This window comes from Pinus tabuliformis, chromosome X (genome assembly GCF_031772625.1).
Source record: "Pinus tabuliformis cultivar Carrire ecotype Pingquan chromosome X, CPIR1, whole genome shotgun sequence".
In the NCBI taxonomy this organism is placed as follows: Eukaryota; Viridiplantae; Streptophyta; class Pinopsida; order Pinales; family Pinaceae; genus Pinus; species Pinus tabuliformis.
Window position 1 is genome coordinate 1,630,391,051 of NC_142308.1, and position 19,478 is coordinate 1,630,410,528.

The following is a 19,478-nucleotide window of genomic DNA, read 5'->3' on the forward strand; positions in this document are numbered from 1 at the left end:
TGAGAGATGCAGGCAAGTCTACAAGTACCACAATAACAAGATCAACTTCCATGCAAACGATTTTCAAATAAACCGAGATTCCTACAAGATTTCTACACCTCAGGCTATCATTGCAAGTTTTTATTCAAACACATCATTTTGCCCACAATAGAAATTTATTCAAGAAAAATTATCGAGATATATTTTTATAGTTTAAAATTCGTATTTGCTTGAGAAAAACAACTCTCAGGCATCCAAGAAGCTGAAGGCCAGTAACAACAGGGTTTTAGCGGGATCAAGTAAGAGGAAACGTGCAGAGGACGGTTTTGTGAAGCCCTCTCAGCGAGAAGCTAAGAAGAACAGAAGAAAAAAAAATGAAATTGAACCTATCTCTAAATGGTTAGCTTTGAAAAAGATTTTTTTTTTTTAATAATAATATATATATGATATATATTATTATGTGCGAAATTTTTTATTTAAACCAAAATTAAAACTAAATTTTATTTAAACTTTTTAAGATGAATTTTTTTTTGTTCATTCACAATTTTTTTTTTGTCATATCAGGGATCAATTTTCCAGAAAGAGTATTTTATTTGAACTAAATCAATGGATTTTCTGATCTTCCTGATTGCACAAAGCGCGGGAAGAGAGCATACTAATCACTTGATTTGTTTTTATTTATGCAGGGGGGTTTTAAAAAGGACTGAATTTAAAACTAGCTAAATACTCAAACATTAGAAAACTCAAACTTAAACTCGTTTGTGAAGATCCTGCTGTCACCAGGTTTCACAAGTTAGTTTTTCTAAAGAAAAATACTAATACTGAATTAAATTCCTAATGCCTAATCCCTTAGCACCATCCCCGGAAATGGCGCCAAAATGTTGGGCAATTTAATTGCTTAAATTGCTTTCATTAAATTATCAACCAGGGAAACTCGTAAGCTTGTGATGGTGCCAGCAAAATATATGCAGGAGTAGGCAACTAACTCTATGTCTAACTAAATTATTTACGATTCAATATAATATGCAAGGGAAGAGGCTCCTAATTAAGGGGGTCCTGGTTTTCCTTCCGTACAGTATCATAGAGAAATCATTGATTACATAAAACCAGAAACTTGAAATAAAGACAAGAGAATGAACTTTAATTGTTGTTCAGATTCAAAGAGAGAGAAAGACTAACTTAGTCTCTTGATTGTCCCCTCATATACTAATCCAAACTAAACTAAGATTCATTCATAAGCATAAGAAATGAAATAACTTGAAACATAAAAGCAAAAGAATGAATTTCAATTATCATGCAAATCAAATGGAGGGAGAGCCTAACTTAGACCCTTGGTTGTTCCCTCATATGCTGATAAGATTTTAATTTAAAACTCATTCATCAATCACAAACAAATCCTCAAACATCTAAGCAATGAAATAAGATCTATTATGAAATAAAATGTTCCTTTGATCCTTTTAGAGTGAGCTCAATTCTCCTAAGAACAAAGTGACAAGTTATTCCATAAATTCATATACTACATTAACACAATTTATATCTAAAACTATATAATGGAAATTTATGTAAAATGAAGCTTTATTCTATTCCATCATAAGTTGGATACATGCTCCAAGAGTCCTCCCCTTGGAATGGAGGAGGTACTCTTATTTATACATTGGGATAAGATAACAAACTCATAATGATGATCCACTAATCTCTCTTTAGTTCCATACATTTCTCAACCATCTAGACGCATAACCCCCTTTTGTCCTTGATCTTCTCCATGAGATCATGATCTTTTCCATGAGGCTTATCTTATCAAATTCGAATTTGATCATTCAAGGCCACATAAAGATGCCCTGGAAGCTTCCTTTGTACCTACACATGTCAACAAACTCATTCTAATTGTTAGGTATAAGTATAAGCATATTATTTTCTAAAGTTTAACCATAAATCCACTTTAAAATGTTAAGAATTAATAAACTTTGGAAAAGCATAGTTATAACCCAATAATGAGGTAAATGTAATGATGTGGAGGTGGAATGGAGGTGACATGAAGGTAAAATGTGAAGATATTGGTGAATAATGGAGTGAGAATAAGGACAATTTTGAAGCCCAACATGGAACTCTTCAACCTGGTGATCTATTTCATGTAATTCACGTTGAGTGTCAAGATGAAAAATTCCTTCATTTTCCACCGTACAAAGATCTTGATTCTGCTGCAAATTTTCCTGAGCATCTTAATGGGACTCCTCTAGTTTCTCTTCATGTTGCTGAAATGGATTCTCGTAGAAGGCTTCCATGATCTCATCATCCATAAAATTATCATCCTCATGGTATTTTTCAAGGCTCATGAACTAGATTTAATGATGGATAAGAGTCTTTATATCTTTCAATGAACAGGGCATGAAAATACTTTAGACAGTAAATACAAGCAGGTGGAAAAATTTCATACCAAGATCAGGCTTCATCTTCCAGGGTAGCCATAAACATTTTCATCAAACAGTCTTCAGGAAAATTGATCTTTAATCTATGCACATGGATGTGAAATTTCACCAGATGAAGAGCAGCGTCATTACCTTCCACATTTCTGAACACAGGCAAATTCTTTGACCAATATACCTTGGGCATTTTATTTGGAAAACCTGGGATGTGATCTCGGCTCATGGGAGTGTATCTTCTTGCAATCCGATCCATCTTGAAAATGTCAAAGCTGCTGATCTCTCTGCAGTGGAGTCACCATGAAGCACCAGTTGTTGGATTCTTCAGTGAAAGGAGTCGCCAGGGGAATGATTTCAGCCGTCTTCATATGTCTGATCGTTGTTCACCATCAACAATCAGCTCTGAACTTGAGATATGTACTGGGGAAAAACAATCTTCAAACAAACCATTTTCTTCACTAGTGGAATCGCCACCATGTTAGCACCTAAATCTGCCTCAGGCTAAAGGAAGGCAAAAATTAGGGTAACCACAAACCACGCTCAGTCTAGTAGCTAGCCCTACCAGAGCAGGAGAGGGCTCTTTCCGAGTCACGCTCAGTGAATAGATAATCGAAAACAGTCTGAGATGACTTACAATGAAATATTTACCTTAGGCTAGTAAGTGGATAGGGATTCTGGAAACAATTTTCATGAATGACCGAGCTTCTGGGATGTTATGGGACTGGTGCTCAGCAAAGAACATAGAATTTAATACAAAGGCACATATTATTCCGTGAGGCAAGGTAGGCCGAAAATGTAACAATTTAGTTTGAGGTACCGCGGCATGAATAGATTGCTGAAGAAACTGAAAAGGGCATACTGACATGAATCCTTTTCAATAGAAGAATAACACTGAACATGAAATTTTCTCACAGGCAGAGCAATAAAATTGAATTCTACCTAATCTCACTCAGAAAATTTCACTGGATATGAACATGAATTGAATTATGAAACATAACGAAATACATGTGAAAACATAAGAAAAACATTTGCTACACTCACAACCACAAGAATCTCATGAAACAGAGTTGCTACCTTTCATTAATTCTCTGTCAAAAATACACAGTGAAGAAACAAAGTTTCTTTCCCATAGTCTCCCAGAAGTTACAAGCCAACCAACGCTTTGCAAATAACTTGCATACAATATATAGAATGTGTGAGGAAGAGATAGAATGCCCAAGGGTTGGGGAGTTACTCGAATCATTACAAAATGGAGATGGAGAGCCAACCATCAGCTACAGGTGCAGCACTACAAACATGACATTTGGCTTGGGTGACCGTTTTCCTTCCTTCGCCACTTGGATAGAAGACAATTTGGAGAAAAAATACTTTAAATGCCACCTTTGGTGCCAAAAAACTAAAGTGTAGATGAGCGGGCCCACTTGGAGAAGTCGCAAACCGAAATTTCACGAAACGGAAGTAAATTGGCAATTTTTCCTCTGTGCGTCGCGCCATTTTCTCTGTGCGTCGCGCTACTTTGGGGCCCATTTTGGGGCACTTTCAGGTGTCTAAAATGTTCCCAAGTGGGCTTGTTGGAAAGCCTGTCCTGACTACTTTCTAACCCCACTATAATGTTTCAATTTGTGCTCATTTTCCCCTCCAAATCTTCATTCTCGCAAGACTGCTTCCTGTGTGTCAAAAAAGTTGCAGAGAGTCCATTTTTGGGTCTTTTTTGACCTTTCGAAGACTCATACCTTGCCCAAATTTCTTGCCTGGACAGTACTAGTCATAATTTTCCATCCTGAATACAAAACTGTAAGCCATTCCTCATTTGGAGCTCTATAATTTTAGCGTCGCTCCAGTGGCGCGGCGCACAGGGAGAAAATCCCTGTCTTTTGCCCAAAAAATTACCATGTGACCAAAAATTCCCCAATTTTTTTGAAATTTGGGCTAGAGGTCCCTATGGGGTGTTATGCTTAGCCAAGGAAGCCTCAGCCAATATTCGAAGATGATCTTGCTCTTTTTCCCTTTTTTCCTTTCTTGTTGCTTTCCTCAATTTTGCTTTCAAACTCCTTATTCGGGCCTATGCACTCATGTTTCGAACCCTGTAGCCATGTGTCTCAGTAGAGCAAGGTCCTGGATGGCCTTGTCCAGTAGCCTCTCCAAATGCATGTTGACCCTCTCAAGGTTGGCCTCCCGATCTTCATTGATTTCTTGCTCCAAAGATGTGAGCTCAACCCTTCTTCTTTGAGCAGCTTGGCGATGCTCACCATTGTTTTGCAGCTCCATAATCGTCTATTGATCCTCAAGCTACTTTTTTCTCTGCTCCAAATACTTGATGATCCATTTGGCCCTCTCCACATTGGGTGAAAAGTCTTGGATCTCTGTGTTCTGCTCCTGAATAGTCATCCTAAGTCGGGCGCTCTCCACATATGCATCATCATCCTGAATGGGAATGAAATCAACCTCCTGTTCACCTGATGGCCCCTCATCATGCATGGGCTTCTTGTTCTTGTCCTCCTGGGAACCTGTTCTTCTGGGGATGTATCACTTTGAGTCTCCACCTCATACTCTCATGAACCCTCAGATGCCATGACTGTTGTTTATGCACTGTGTTAAGGCTGCCCTTTGATGATGGTGAAGTTGGGTGTTGTTTTGATATCTGCGACCAAGGGGAACAATGAAACAAAGGGAGTATTAGGATGGGAGTAATGTGATGGGAATATGGATTATGGGGAGAAGTGTTTTTAGGGATATGTATGGGATTTGAGTATTTGATAGGGTAGGGTTTTGGGTTGTTATGTTGTCAAATAGGAGGAGGGTAAAGGGAATAGGGTTTGGTAATATTTTAGGGTAGTGAGGACAGGAAAGAATGACATAGGGGGGATAAGAAGAAAAAGGTAAGAGAGGGAGAATGGAACCTTGGCAATCAACACCACACTTACACAACCCTAGAAATCATGACTTTTTGGTGTTTTCTTGTGGTTGGTTTCATGAGTTTTTGTTGCATTCAATCCTAGCCATAAACCACCATATCCTTTATGAACTTTGATGAACAAGTGATGTTATAGAGCCTACCTTGCAATTTGATGGGTTTCACAGGCAACTTGAGGCAATTTGGCACAATTTCAGGCCTTTTAGCCCTGTGCACCGTGCCTCGCATGTGCGTCGTGCCAGTGTAAATTTACACTGGAAAATTCCTCCTAGTGCATCGCGCTCTCTATGTGCGTCGTGCCCTTTTCCAGGTGACTTTTGGAGGCCTTCTCGGTGTCCAAATTGGGTGCAGGATCACTCTTTGGAAAGGTATTTTTGTCTACTTTCCAACCCAACTAGAAAATTGCCAGGTCCAACCTAGAAAATTGCCAGTTGTAGCAAGAAACTAAGGTTTGTGCGAAAATGAGGAATTTGGGGGATCTCAGTGATGGGAAGTGTTTGATAAGGTACTTTAAGGATATGGGAAGGTGTATGAACATTAGGATACAAGTTTTACCGATGATTTGGCTGTCGAAGAGAACTTGCCTTCAAAACCCTAGGAGAGGGAAATGACTTTACCTAGGCACAACTGAAGCATGAACAAGGTGTAAAATGACCCAGTGGGACTCGACATGATAATGAAAACTCTCTGAATGATGGTACACTCATCTGAACGGTGACATGGACCGACATTTGGACAACTTTGACAAGGGTAAAATCAAACCCTAGACCTAATGCCTAGTGACCAAATTTTGCTTGAAGACTCACTGAAATGAAAAAATTTGACCTTGACACCTTAAAATCACTTTGTAAGAGAATGTTTGATCACTGGAGGAAAGTTGCAAAGACTGACACTAATAGGGGTGACATGACCAGGAGAAGAATAAACCGGGGATGACGGACATATGGACAGAACAGGGCAACGTATTATAGGTGGATCTAATTTCTTGGACGAAAAAGGTGATGACATAATGTTAATTGGGGAAATACCATCATGTGACGACCCATGAATAGAATAATGTAGAGTATGAGCTCCATGATATGTACCTAATTTTCGACGTGTATCTTGACCCCGATAATATGCAGCATCCTGTTGAAACTTGTTCAGCGCCCCCATATAGTTTTGTCTATAATTCCGACCACCCATGCGCCAAGGGCAGTTTGCCACAATATGGCCCGTATGATGGCATAAAGAGAAATGGAAGGGAACACCCCAGTAGTCCAACCTCTGAGTGAGGTTTGTCTCCTCCCTACAAAAACTACAAAAACTATACCCAATAGAGCTCCTACCTGTGAGATCCCCAATTTATTAATAAATTTGATTGTTCAGTTTTTAACACATTGAGTTATTTATTTTTTCTCATGAAAAATGGTGTTATTACAATTATTGAACCAATTAACATGTGATTCATATGTATTTTAACTTGTGCAATACTTGGAAAATGGATACCCTCGAGGAATCTTTCTCATGGTAACTATTACAGATGAAGAAGCCAGATGCATAGTACAATAGCCTGACCATGATACCATAGCAGAAATAATGTATGTTCTCAAAAAACAAAATTGGGAATGATATTCCAAAGATGGAGGAAATACTTATCCCTAGATGGGGAAAGATAGATTATTAAGGGCAACTTACTCCAACTAACCAATATAGGTTTTTGACAACTTGAAGCTTTTTAACAAAAAAATAGCAATATGGTTCATTGATGCATACATAAAACATCTACAAAATTATTAGCCGATTTGCGTATTATGTTCATTTCAATATGCACTTCATAAATATTGGAAAAGATAAAATTGTCAGGAATTCTTTTGCACTTCCTGGTACCCCTAAAATTATTTATAAAAAAAAAATTAGAAACTAAATTTTTGAATCTTGTAAAAACTCTAAATTTATACTTATTAACCACTCTGTTCTTCTAATCCAAGATCTTCACATTCATGGTTAAAAAATATTGAAGCTAATTTATCAATATATTTACCTAAACTTTATAAGTAGTACCTATGTACTTCACTCTAGAGCATATGAGTGAAGAATTTAATGGCAATGTCCATGGTAGCTTATACCTTGCAGATATATATATATATATGCAAGGTATAATCTACCATGGAAATTTCCATTAAATTCTTCACTCATATGCTCTAGAGTGAAGTACATAGGTACTACTTATCAATATATATATATATATATATATATATATATATATATATATATATATATATATATATATATATATATATATATATATATATATATATATATATCTATATATATATATATATATATATATCTATATATATATATATATATATATATATATATAATAGTGGAAAATCTAAATTGGACATAGCTACATGTTTAATTATGATGGTTGATATGTGTGGTCATGATCAGACATAGATGATCCCAATTTGTTATTGGACTACATAAAGAAATGACATTGCAACCTGAAATATCATGTACAAGGTACCCTAGCCAAGAATGAGCCTTTTAGGGACAGGTGAGATGATGATATAATATATAGTAAAAACAGAATCTAGTGCCATATGATATATTATATAAATAAGTTCATGTCGTAGGTCTACAAGTGACACATAGATTTAGGGTGTGATTAATATTTGACCATTATCAACGTGAAATGGAAATCAGTAGGCAAGTGTGGTTGAAAAAGTTGTTTGCTATGGAAGACGCCTTCTCTGAGTCCCAAAAATGCAAAGATTGGATATAAATATATGAGAAACTATGGCTTGCAACATATCTTAAATATGTGAACACTAGAACGCATTATGAACGGTGATTTAGAACTCCAATGGTACTATAGAGATTAAGTAGCTTTAAAAACATATTGGAATTTAGAGAACCTTCTATGACTGTGCATAGCATGGACACTTTGTTTGGGAAATAAATAACTGCTACATAAACAAGAGAGCCACTGTCGTAGCAGTAGTCACTACCGGGGTTGAGAACCTGGGGCCACTTATTTTGCATTGTTTTGATCAAACTCAAATTGAGAAACTCCAGTTCTTTGGTAGCAATGCTTGGGCTTTGCGCGTAAGGAAAATTAACTTTCTTTATTTACAGAAAATTACCTTGGGTAATTTGCATAACTCACTAATTCTTAACTTCTGTTTCTATAAATATGTACTGATATTTTCATAGAGCGACTCAATTTTTTACGGCCCTAATTTGATTCTTGCACTGGATTAGTATATCTGGCAAAAGCCTCATTCAAAATCCTCTACTTCTACTGGGTAAGGGATTGAACGACTGCATACTCATTAAGGGATTGAACGACTGCAAAAAATGCCTACTTCTACTCGACAGAGGATCCTGCAAAAAAAGTTATGACTGCAGGTTTAGAAAGGGAATTAAACTACCTGAAATCATATTAATGTGGCATTAAACGACCTATGTTTTAATCTACCTATTGGAATTCAGAGCAACCAAGAAGTTATGTGTGGAACTACACAATTTAAGCTGCAGACTACAATGGCCACGTATTAAAGCATGTAATACAGGTGGCCAAGTATGTCCTGCCCACCTGTGCCCGTCTGCCCACCTGTTTGCACAAGACATTAATAAAGGTATGTCGGCATGCACATGTGAAAAAAAACACCACATCATGGACCGATCTGCCAACCACTTGTCCATACCAACATATTATCTTCACTACATGTTCATCAGGCTCACTGACATCTGACCCTTCTCCTTGTCCCTCGTACTCCCACTAGAGGGTTCTAGTAACTGAACTGATGGGTTCTAGAAGGAATGGCTCTATTTCTTTCCATTCTCATTTAGGGCCAAACAAGAGTGCAAACTAAGATAGTTGAAATTGAGGGCAGAGTACGAGACCTTATGAGTTTCAGTTTACTTATGTTTTTAGTATAGCACATTCAGCATTTCCTTGCAGTAGATGATGATGGCCTTGCCACTATCGGCATTGCAGATCAACTACTAAAACCTGGAAGCCTTTATTCTTTTACCAATGGAATTTGTGGAGAGGCTTGGAAGCAAATGGGAGAATTCAATGGTTGAGCTCTTTACCTACTCTAAGAAGAGGAAGTCGTAGAAAAGGTTGAAATACTTTTCTTGAAAATTTGTTACGGATGCAATGTCAGTTTGCAATTTCAATACCTCCAACCATGCCTCGGAAAATATATACATTTTACAATGTTAATACTTTTCATATATCATTTCAACTCCACATTTGAGAAGAAATGGCTACTCCAGAATAATAATAGTACTTCATGTATGAGAGATATCATTACTAATCCATGTTAAATATCAGTTGGTGTGATTGTGTGTATGACTTTGTTAAGGTGGATGGTTTTATGTTTTTTATTCCATGATAAATTATCATCATGGTAGCATCAATATAGCTATCAAACATGCCAACTACGAATATAGTAAATTAAATTTCCATAAACAAACGCCATAGTTTTAATTATAATTTATAATTTTATTAAATAAAAAGTTAAAAATTCTCCTAACAACTTTTTGAATTCTAATTGAAAGTGATACACGTACTTGACTTGCATTTTTGTGAGTGCTGCTTGTTTCAATATTTAGGAAAGTTGTCACCTCCTTTGTTCAGTTTTGCTGCTCTGTTAAACACACAGTTTTGTTGCTCTATTCAACACGCCTAGTTAGAGAACTACACAAACATTTCCAAAGATTTTTTTTGAATAAAATTACACAGCATCCACGTCTCTCGACATCACCTTTCTCCAGCTACCGTTGGATGAGGTGGAGATCGAAGATGCAGAACACATGAAAATCGAAACTCGATTAGCTGAGAGTATGGACAAATCAAAAAGTTCAATAGAAATTGGTCTGACACCCCTCCTCGACTTTGCCTAGCTAGTCTCTACCTTCATCACTGATCTTTTATGCACTGCCATGTTTGATGTGATAGAGAAACATTGCATACCCACATATGTTTTCTTAACTTCGAAAACTTCTCTACTTTCTCTCATGCTCTTCATTCCGAAGATCGAGATTCCATTTTCATTGAAGGATGTCGATTTTCCAATAGAGCATCTCAAGCCCATATGAAGCCCTTTTTTGGTTTGTGTTCGATTTTGGTTCAAGGACACTGATTTTCTAGTAGAGCTACTAGGCCTCCCGCTGATCTCAAGCATGGATGAAGCCCTTTTTTGGTTTGTGCACCATTTCTTGTGCTTTCGTAAAAGAACCTAGCCAACATCGATTCTTGTGGGTGTTGCGCAGTACTCCTTTAAGGTATTTTAAATCCAAAGAGAAAATAGAGGCTTTCTCTACTCTCCTGTGGGTGCTGTGTAGTACTCCTTTAAGGTCCTTTAAATCCAGAAAGAAAACAAAAGCTCTCTTGGCTTTGTCCATGGTTTCATACGAATTTCTTTGTCATAATCTCAAACCCTGCCAGAGGCTTGATGATATTCCTCAGCCTTGTGGCTATGGATCTTTGTTTCCATCTTCCAGAGGCTCGGTGACCTTCCTCAGGGCTTCTGGCTATGGATTTTTGTTTCCCTCAGATGGCCACATTAATCTTCAAGCTTGTGGCTATGGATCTCTAGATCTCTATTTCCCTTAGATGGCCACATTAATCTTCAACGTGAGTTTTGTTGCTTGCCATAAATGACTATTAAAATTGGCTCTGTGTACAAGTAGCTTTCAGAATGGTGATTAGTTAATGTTTGTTAGCATTAAGTGTAAGACACAAAATACATAGCCTTGACCATGGTATATAACCCATTTTCACATTAGCTTCCACGTAGGACAATAATACATCACATGCAAATGTACACATATACATGCAAATTTACAACCACATGCAAACATGTATACATGCAAATTTATGTGTTGTAGTTATGCTCTATCCACGACCCTTTGTTCTGCTATGTACACGTAAAAACTACATTGTTCTGGTATGTACATGTACAAACCCATGCAAATGTACGTGTTGATGTTATGTTCTTCTCTATTCGTGGCCTTTGTTCTGGTCCCTACATGGTTTTCAAAGATAAGAAACCCTACATGGTCTTCAAAGATAAGAAACCCTACATGGTCTTTAAAGGCAAGAAACCCTATTTGCCTAGTTTGGCCATGGGCCTTCAAAATCTAATTATGAAGCATTTACTGAATTTTTCCTGCAAAATCCAATTCTGAAGCATTCACTAAATTCTGAAGCATTTAGTAAAGGTATACTTTCATTTCATTTCATAATTCAACTGTATGAATGAAAGCATAATTATTATTGCTTTTTTTTTGGAACAAGCCTATGACATTGTGGTTCTAAAGGAGGTATTGCAGGGCAAACCATAGCCATTCCCTCCCAACATTTTGGTTCCAGAGGCCGTATGTAGGTCTTATTTGGCCTCATATCCAGGCAAAATGTAGACAAACTTAGGATAAATGCCAAGAATCTCACGCCAATTCATATGGAGAATCTCACTTTCATTTAAGTGATGCTAACATTACTTGGTACGCATTTTATGTTTACACATTGAATACATCTTAAATGCATACAAATTAAATACATCTCTTTTATGTTTAGAAGGAAAGGTCAACGAGGTTTTACAACGATAAACAGTTTGCATGCTACTCCACTTGTCTTCAAGTATGAGTATAACTAAGACCACAATGGAAGTAGAGTCATAAGTATCAACATAATTGAGAACCTAATGGAAGTAGAAGCTATGTGCAGCTTTTTTAACAGAGGTATGAGCATAAATTTTTTGAGACAGTTATGAGCAGAACTAAGACTGCAATCGAAGGAGATGCAATACCTCAAGTATTTTGCTAATGACTTATTTTGCAGTGTTGAAAAGATTATTGATAACTCCAAAGGCAGACCAGGCAACACGAGCCAGGTGAAGTGTCGTTGTCCCTATGATTTTGGCTATTAGCTGTAACCATACCAGGTATGTATGTTAGTTCCTTGATTAACCTACAAATTTAAAAAACCCTTCTGCTTCTATGCTATCTTCCCCACTTGAACATCTCAAAAAAACTAAAATATCAAATTTGATTTAATAATGGAAAGCTCGGCTAATGAACCAGGGGAAAGAAATAAAACAAGGAAACTATCAATTCCCTAAGTGGTCTTTAAACAAGGGAGACCGTAGTCAGTCTATCTTCATCAACCATATGTACCTCCAGAAGCCAAAACTTGGGTTTCGACACTTCGAGGGTTTACTTAAAAAAAAAAAGATAATTGATTTCCCTCTACGGGACTACTACATTTGGAGACCAAAACCATAAATCCAAACTCCTAAAAAAATAACAACCAGTCGAGGGTTTTTTCGCTTATTTCCTCTTCAAAGCCGAAGTAATGGTGGTGAGCCTTCTCAAATAAATGTGATTTAACAAGTGGATATTAACACCTAGAAATATGCATGGGAAACATCAACCAGGAAAACTCGAAGGTCAGAGCAAGGTGCTGCATACCTTGTAATGTCCCGATAGACCCTTTCTGCACAAGAGAGATGGAAAACAATAAGCATTAGTTTCCAAGAGTGAAAAACTTCAATATATAAAAGAAAAACCCTCAACAGGTGAAATAGGCAAGGCAGACAGATTTAGGTCAGGCACAAAGAAGCCTGCATCATAAAGGCTCTCAAACATGTTCATTAACATTTAGACAGATACTAATCCACCGCATTCCAAGCCACAAGCTTAAACAAATACTATGCCACTAGTTCTCGTGTTGCTTACCTTGCTTACCTTGCCTTCTGTGGTGCAGGTGCAGATGAAAGGAGTCTCCATTTCTACCACTCCTCCATTGTTGCCACTCCTGCCATTGCATGAATTTATCCAGTCTGCTGAAGATTACGAGTACATCTTCAGAACCTCGATGCAGGTTAGTTCATGCCTCCGGAGTCTGGTTAAGGAAGGCAGCTCAAGATGAAGGGAACAGGCACCATTGTAGGACCTCAAACACTACAGAGAATGCAGAAATGTTTTCATTGTAGCTACCCAAATAAGATAATAATCACAACAAGCCCTGGCAGGCTTGGGAACAAAGGTTAGACAGCACCCATGTTGAACCACTCTCCCGGCGGTACCTCATTGTCCAACACTGTAAAGAAGCTCAGGACACTTACCACATTTGTAAGTGACACTTGTGGTCCATGAAAATGTGTTGGCATGTCGCAATATCGACCAAAAATAAAACGTGTTGACGTCTTGCAATACTGGGGAAAACATTGGTTAAATGGATCAGTACGGCGTATTAATATGAAATCAATCGATATCCCGGCAATAAGACCTCCAAAACAAAACTTTGGATAAAACAAAAAAACGACAAAATGTTTTTCTAAAACATTGGATAAATGGAACGATACGCTTGAATTAATATAAAATGGATCGATGATCGATCGCTATAGTCCCTGCTATGCTAGAGGCAGGGACTAATAACTTCTCCAGATGAATTGCATGACACAATTGTTATAGGGTAAAGGAAACGCGGTTTGGTTTACATGATAAGTTAGACACATGAAAAAGGAGAGGTTCTTCGCCCTTTCATAAAATATTTTATAGAAGTTGCGCATAGAATTCAAAACATAGAAAATTTTTATAATAAAACTCTCCAAATTTTATTAAAATATATTTAGTTTTGTTAGTTTTAAAATTAATTGCTTCATTTCAAGGAAACACATTTGAAAAACAAATAATATATCATTTTTCAAATCAGCTCGATTACCATTGTGATGTTCTTCCCCTTTTCAGAACTCCATAAGAAATGGTCATAACATCGATGAACAAAACTATAGATATTTAAATCTATTTGATTAACATGAATATAATTTATGACTTATAGCCTCACTCTGAACTAATACTATCATTGGAAGAAATTAATTTAAAATCTAATTAGAATAGAATGGTAAAATGGATCTTAGATATCTTACACTCAATATTATAAATACTAAACTCTAATTGTAAAATTTACATATTAAACACCCTATATTATAAACTCAATATTATAATTATAATATTAAAATCAATATTAAAAACCCTATTATTAAAATTAATGTTATAAACCCTAATATAAATTGTAATATTGAACTCTAATATTATAAACCCTATATTATAAAGCTATGTTACATTATATTTCACTACGATTGACAACCAAAACTCTTCAATTCTGGTCAAACATAATAAAAAATTATTATTGATTAATATTTATGGTGAAACATACTTAATCACATTAGATAAACATAGTCAAACCTTCATAGTCAGTGTTTAAGCATGATCAAACCTGGTCAACCTTATGTTTACCATATTTAATAATACCAAAGGCGATGCCATAACAAAACATATTCAACCTTTCTAGGGTGAATATGGACAACAATAGTAAACGATGTTCAACCGTATTCAAAAAATCATTAACGATAGTAAAAACATAGTGAGTGTTATTTAACAATAGACACACATTGGTAACCACCGTCTAACTACAGTCATCCATCATCAACTATGATCAACATGGTTGACTATGATTGACCATATTTAACTATGGTCACCATGGTGAACCATTGTCAACCATAGTTGACTCTATTTAGCATGGTTGACCTTTTTCAACCATGGTTAGTAATGTTCAACCACGATAAACCTAGGTTAATCATGGTCATATTTTGTCAGCCATAGCCACCATAATAAACCTTTAAAAATCATGCTCAACATAGCCATCCATTGTTAATATGGTCAAATATGGTCAACATAGGTCACCATGGTAAAACATGGTCAACCATAACCTTCCATTATCAATATAGACAACCATAATATATCATAGAAAACCATGGTCAACCAAGTTCAAATTCGTCAAACGATGTTCACCTATGGTGAGCTTGGTGAAGACATGTGATAAACGTTATAGTGTGACAAACATTGTTGCAATGTTACATTGTCACATTGTGATAGAAATTTATCGAATTTCAAAATATGACAAACATTGTTGCGTTGTGACAAGCATTATCGCAATGTTACATTACATTATAATTTATCCAACATCTCAACGTGACATTACAAAATTGGTTACCCATATTTACTAATGTGGTTGACTATGTTCGATAATGTTTGAATATGTTTGACACTCAACACTCTTTAACTTCAGTCAAACATATTCACCTATTAATATTGTTAATTAATATTAATTGTCAAACATAGTCAAACAAATTTAACCTTTATAGTGGATGTTTAAATACTTGGGCATGATAAAGCTTGGTCAATTGTATATTTACCATATTAACAAAAGTCAAAAGTCACTTATAGTTGTCCTTTGGCAATATGGCTCGACCATATTCAAACGTAGTGAACCATAGTTTACCAAAGTTAAACATTGTTAACCTTAGTCAACTTAGCTCATCCTTGGTTAGTTACAATCAAGATTCAAACATGATTAATAATAATATTAATATTATTATCAATATTAATGTTAAGGTTGAGTATATCATTATTATTATTGAATATAATATTAATAGTTCACAATTATCAAATTTGGTTAACATTATGATGCGACATTAGAAAATTAATCAAACATATTTATGAAAGGGGTCGAGTATGTTCAACTATGTTTGATTGTGCTTAACAATCAACACTCTTATACTTCAGTCAAACTTAATCGCTTATGAATATTATTGATTAATATTAGTAATCAAACATATTGTGATATCAAAATCATACATAAATCCATCCAACTTCGCACTTTAAAAATGATTGTCCCAATGTTAAATTACATTGTAATATCTCCAACATTATAATGTGACATTATAAAAGTATCCATACAACATTTATTAATGTGGTTGTGCTAAGGTTTATAACATTTAGGTTATAATGTTGAGTTTTAATATAAAGTTATAATATTGGGGTTTAATATGAGGGTTTTAATGTTAGAGTTTAATATAAAGGTTTTAAAAATAACTTTATAATATTGGGCATTTAATATATAGCATTTAGTATATAAAGTTTATAATATTATGGTTTAATATATAAGATTTGTAATATTACCTTTCAATATTATGGTTTATATTTGGATTTAATATAGAGATTATAATATATGCCTTAATATATAAGACTTCATAGTATTAGGTTTAATATAATAGGAGCTATAATTAGATTTATAATAGTAAGTTTATTATTAGGATTTATAATATACAGTTGAGTTCATAGTATTAGGTTTAATATAATAGGAGCTATAATTAGATTTATAATAGTAAGTTTATTATTAGGATTTATAATATACAGTTGAGTGTTGTATCAATGATACTATTAATATATTAATATTAATATGAACTCTAAAGTTTCAATGTTAATTGAATTAGTTGAATATTTAATTTATAATTATTTATATAATTGTTATAAGTATATAATAATTAATATTAATCTTATATCTTTATCATATATTTATATATAAACCATATTTATTAATTTTATTGTCAATTACTATGATTGTGATAATTATTATAAAGTGTGCTTCTAAACAAGTTTAGATTTCAACTTCTTATGTAAAAGATACCTGTGATATTAATCATCTCTCTAAATTTTTAATAAGCCGTGAAACGGAAATAGCATTTTTATAAAAGGGGCTGTACATGGCTCCGCTGTTATTACCTTCCATTATTTTGCATACGACGTTACATCTAACCCGTATTATTAGTCTTCCTTGTCCGAGTTTGGCAGCTCTTGCATCAATGAAATCCAAATCGTTTGCAGCTGTGTGCTAGGCAATTGCAATTTTATTGCCAGCCCACAACGCAATAAATGAAAATGGAGAAAAGCACTGACACATCTATATGAATACTTTGACAAAAGTTTGCAGCTTAAAAGTCCGAGAAGAAAACTATTTGTTATCTGTCATTCTCTCTCGCTCTCGCATTTAATGATTGGAATCCACTAAATCAACGCACAAAGAAAATATACGCTGAATCTTTAAGAATATAACTTGCGAGTTTGGATATCAAACCATCAACCAATAACAACAGATTTAGCTTTTACTGTGGAAGAGGAGCGGCGGGATCGCCCATTTCGGCTATCATCCTTTTTCGCTAATGGGTTCTGGGCAGTGTTTGACTCCCCTGCATAATTTCCACATATATAGGGTTCTGAGATGCTATGTTCGCATTGACTCTCAAAATCACTCATAATAGCAGCAGTGAGAAAGTGTTAAGCAGGACGATAAGAGGTTTGTTATCGAAGGAAATCGCCCTAATGGAATATGCCAGTTATAAGATCTACAATAATCAATGGAGTAACCCAATAAAACATGAACACGAAAACTAGAGAACTGATCACTGACCAAGTTCGCTCACTTAATTGGAATATTAAATAATATTTGAATATGTTTCACACTCAATACAACATTTTTTAATATAGGTCAAAGAGATTCACTTAATATTATTGATCAATAATATTAATATTCAAACATTGTCATATGTAATTTTTATAGTTCATGTTTAAATATTCGACGATCATAAAATTTGGTTAAATGTATATTTATCATATTAACACAAGTAAAAAGTCATTTATAGTTCTCCTTTGTCAATATATCTCAACCATATTCAATTGTAGTGAAGCATAGTTGACCAAAATTCAATATTAGTTAACTAAGCTCATCCCATTACAATCAAGATTAAAAAATGTTTAATAGTAATACTAATATCAATATTAATGTTAAGGTTGAGTATCTTATTATTATTATTATTATTATTATTGAATATAATATTAATAGTTGACAATTATCAAATTTAGTTAAAGTTGCAATGTAATATTAGAAAATTAGTCAAACATATTTTATATTTTATGGGGTTGAGTATGCTCAACTATGTTTGATTATGTTTAACAATCAACACTCTTAAACTTCGATCAAACTTAATCGCCTATGAATATTATTGATTAATATTAATAATCAAACATGTTGTGATGTTGGAATGGTACATAAATCCATCCAACCTCACACTCTTGAAATGATTGTTGCAATGTTAAATTACATTGCAAAATCTTTGATATTGTAATGCAACATTATAAAATTATCCAACAACATTTACTAATGTGGTTGTGCTAAGATTTATAACATTTTGGATTATAATGTTGGGATTTAATATGAGGATTTTAATATTAAGTTTATAATATTTAGTGTTTAATATAGGGCACTAAATAAACCACGTTTATAATATTATGGTTTAATATATAGACTTTATAATATTACAATTGAATATTATGGTTTATATTTGGGTTTAATATAGTAGGGTTTATAATATTAGGGCTTATAATATTACGGTTTATAATACTAGAGTTTAATATATATGATTTATAACATTAATATTTATAATATTGATTTTAATATTATGGTTTATAATACTCATTTTATATAATAGGGTTTATAATATATAGTGGAGTGTTGTATTAATGATATTGATGAGTCTCATCAATAGGTATATTTTGAGGTTCATTGTGTTATCCTTCAACCCTTAAAACTCTCATTTTCTCACATTAATTTGCATTTTTAGCCATAATATGCTTAGTAAGAAGACTAAAGGGTGTTTTTCATATTACATGGCCTAATATGATTAATATGCAAGAAAAGGAATCATTTTTGGAGGTATTGATTATGCAGGGGCTCGATGGAGATAACCAGAGAGAATATAGGAGGATTGTCCACCTCATTAACTCTCCAACTTGGCTTGAGATCACAAAATCCTCACCAACAACTTGAATTCACTAGCAGTTGAGGAATGCCAAATAGATGTCAAGATCAAAGGGAACCAGATCCACAAATCTCGAGATATTGGAGGGAATAACTCATCTTTTCAAGGGAGTTTCCCTCAGCTACTTTCAATATAAATAAACCAGCCAAAAGGCTCATTAGGATTCAAATTTTTGCTCCAGCTAGGAGTAGATACTAAGATTCTAGTGCTTGACATTGCTATTCTCATCTTTCATATAATATTCATCTCTTCCATTTTGTTAATGGGAAGTTCACTATTGGTCTGCATCTGAGCTAGTTTTGGTTGACTGAAACCCTTGGTTTTGGACCCAACCCAGAGGCTTTACTCCCTCTCTTGCATTTCTTCCTTGCTCTTGTTCAAGTCATTGCAATTTGTTAAAATTGGCAACTAGGGCCAAAATCTGCATGGGTCATATTATTTATG